The following is a 3,297-nucleotide window of genomic DNA, read 5'->3' on the forward strand; positions in this document are numbered from 1 at the left end:
ACATCTGTCCTCATAAAGATGGAGGTGGCTGGCTGTCACGTGACCTACTGCTCAAGGTAGCTTTGGTTTCCAGCCTCTAGGTGGCCTAGTTTGCATATGCAGAAAGCTGAGGAGGCTCCCTAAAGCAGCCTGAACCCTTGACCATCCACAGACAGCCTCATACTTTTTGGTTATACTTTTAAACGCCAGACTCTGAAGTGGTCAGTCTAATTTCTTTTGGTTTAGTCAAATTTTAATTAAAATGCATAAAAAACGAAAAATATAACCAGTCATTCTGAACCCCTTTTGTGTAACTCAGACTGTAGAATAAGCTAGCCGCAAAGTTACAGTGATCCACCTCCCTCTGCCAGCACCACCACCACCACTGCCTGGCAAAAGCAAAAATCACAAAAAGGAAGGGTGGGTGGGGGGGGACAAAAATAAGAAGATAAGAATCGTAGCAGGTCATAGTGGTGTACAACTTCCATGCCAGCATTTGAAAAACAGAGGCAGGCTCTTAAAGGATTGAGGCCTACAAAGTGTCTTCAAGACAGCCAGGGCTGCTTACACTAAGAAACTATGTATGAAAAGAATAAATTTAAGAAGGAAAAGAAAGAAAGAAAGAAAGAAAGAAAGAAAGAAAGAAAGAAAGAAAGAAAGAAAGAAAGAAAGAAAGGTAGGTATTTTCCAAAAAAAAACATTAGTCTGGGCAGTGGTGGCACATGCTTTTAATCCCAGCATTTGGGAAGCAGAGGCAGACAGATTAATGTGTTCAAGGCCATCCTGGTCTACAGAGTAAGTTCCAGGACAGCCAGGGGTACACAGAGAAACCGCATTGTGAAAAAAAAAAAAAAAAAAAAAAAAACAAAAAAACAAAAATAAACTAAATAAATAAAATTTAAAAATTAAAAAAATAGCCAGGAGTGGTGGCACACGCCTTTAATCCCAGCACTAGGGAGGCAGAGATGGGAGGATTTCTGAGTTCGGGGCCAGCCTGGTCTGCAAACTGAATTCCAAAACATACAGGGCTATACAGAGAAACCCTGTCCAAAAAACCAAAAATAAAATAAAATAAAATATAAAACAAAAATAAAATAAAATAAAACTAAAAGAATTAGAAAAAAGATTACAGAATCAATCATAAGCCCACTACATGGCAAGTAACCGCAATCACAGCAGAAATATTATACACACACACACACACACACACACACACACACACACACGCTGCTCTGTACTTGCTCTGTAGGCTTGGGTAGCCTCAAACTCACAGAGGTCCTCTCTGCTTGCCTGCCGGCCTGCCTGCTTCTACCACCCACACAGCCGGGCAGAAGACAGAATATCTTTCTCCCTCTTATTTATATATTTATTTATTTGTTTGCTTACTTGCTTGCTTGCGTGTTTGTTATTATTACTATTAGTTTTCAATGTAAATTTGTGTGTTTGCTCTATCTGCTGCCTATATGATTAGATGCCAGAAGGGGGCACCAGAACCTAGGACAAGTCACCATGCAGATCCTGAGAATTAATTTAAAAAAAAAAAAAAAAAAGGAAATTCTAATCACATAGAAGGTAGATATCTGAGAGGCTGTCAGAGTGCTTTTTAAGGCTTATGGTAAATAAGAAAAATTGTGTGTCTTTTACCAAACAACAGAAGGGAAGGGAGATGGTGCACCTCCATATCTGTTGTCTACATGTCTACTTCCTTGTTTTGTCACTTGGTTGCACATTGACACATTGACCTCACCATGCTGAAAGGCGACATGTGGGTGGCAGCCAAGACTAACACACATACACACATGCACACAAACATGGAGTGAGAGAGAAAGATAAGGAGGAATGACATTAATTTTAGGAAAAAGAGATATTAATGGATAAATATTATTTCTATACATACATACACACGTTTTTTAAAAATATTTTTATTACGTATTTTCCTCAATTACATTTCCAATGCTATCCCAAAAGTCCCCTGTACCCTCCCGCCCCTTGTTTATTAAAGAGAGAATTAGTGGAGAGCTAAGTCAATTGTGGACCACACCTTTAGCCTCAGGAGGATTTCTGCATTCAAGGTCACCCTGCCTTACAGAGTGACTTCCAAGTCAGGCAGGTCTACACAAAGAAACCCTATCTGAGAAAAATAATAATAATAATTGAAAGAAAGAAAGAAAGAAAGAAAGAAAGAAAGGAAGGAAGGAAGGAAGGAAGGAAGGAAGGAAGGAAGAAAGAAAGAAAGGAAGGAAGAAAATATTTTTAAAAATATTGTTTGGAAAATATATTACTTGAAGAAATCATATTTCCAGGAAAAAATATTCCTTGGAAATATGATTTCTTTAATCTGTGTACCCAAGACTAACACACACACACACATGCACACAAACATGGAGTGAGAGAGAAAGATATGGAGGAATGACATGAATTCAACTTTACAAAAAAAAAAAAAAGAATTAGAAAAAATTAAAGAAATTACACACAAGCCCACTAGATGGCAAGTAACCACAATCACAGCAGAAATATTGCACACACACACACACACACACACACACACACACACACACACACACACACAAACTCTGTCATTAAATCCAATGTGCCTTCATGATCAAAGTTCTTTAGTCAATATTACTAGAAGAAAATTATGTCGGGGGCTGGTGAGATGGTTCAGTGGGGAAGAGCATTGACTGCTCTTCCAAATGTACTGAGTTCAAATCCCAGCACCCACATGGTGGCTCACAACCACCCATAATGTGATTTGGTACCCTCTTCTGGTGCATTTGAAGACAACTACAGTGAACTTATACTAATAAATTAATCTCTGGCCTGAGCAAGTGGGTTTGGCTAGAGCAAGCAGAGGTCCTAAGTTCAATTCCCAACAATCACATGAAGGATCAAAACTCTTTAATAAAATCCAAATGGCCTTCCTTGTCAAACACTTACAGACAACAGGACTAAATAGATCATGTTTCTCACAATTCAAAAAAAAAAAAAAAAATTGGCTGGGCAGTGGTGGTGCAGGCCTTTAATCCAGTGCCTGGAGTCAGAGGCAGGAAGATTTCTTAGTTAGAGGCCTTCCCCACTCTACAGAGTCACAAATAACCAAAAAAGAAAAAAGAAAGGACAGAAAAAGAAAAAAAGATAAGAAGAGAAAAGGAAAAGCAGAGTCAGGCTTTTACAGGTTTGAGGACAGCCGGGTCTACAAACTGTGTCCAATCACATGAAAGACCACCAGGAGATCTGTTCTGCCTGCCTCTGCCATCCCCACAGCAGGAGACAGAGACTGAGTCTTACAGCCAAACCTACTCTAAATTGAAAAAACAA

Source organism: Mus caroli, unplaced genomic scaffold, assembly GCF_978045245.1.
Source record: "Mus caroli unplaced genomic scaffold, Mus_caroli_1 scaffold_33, whole genome shotgun sequence".
Taxonomy (NCBI): domain Eukaryota; kingdom Metazoa; phylum Chordata; class Mammalia; order Rodentia; family Muridae; genus Mus; species Mus caroli.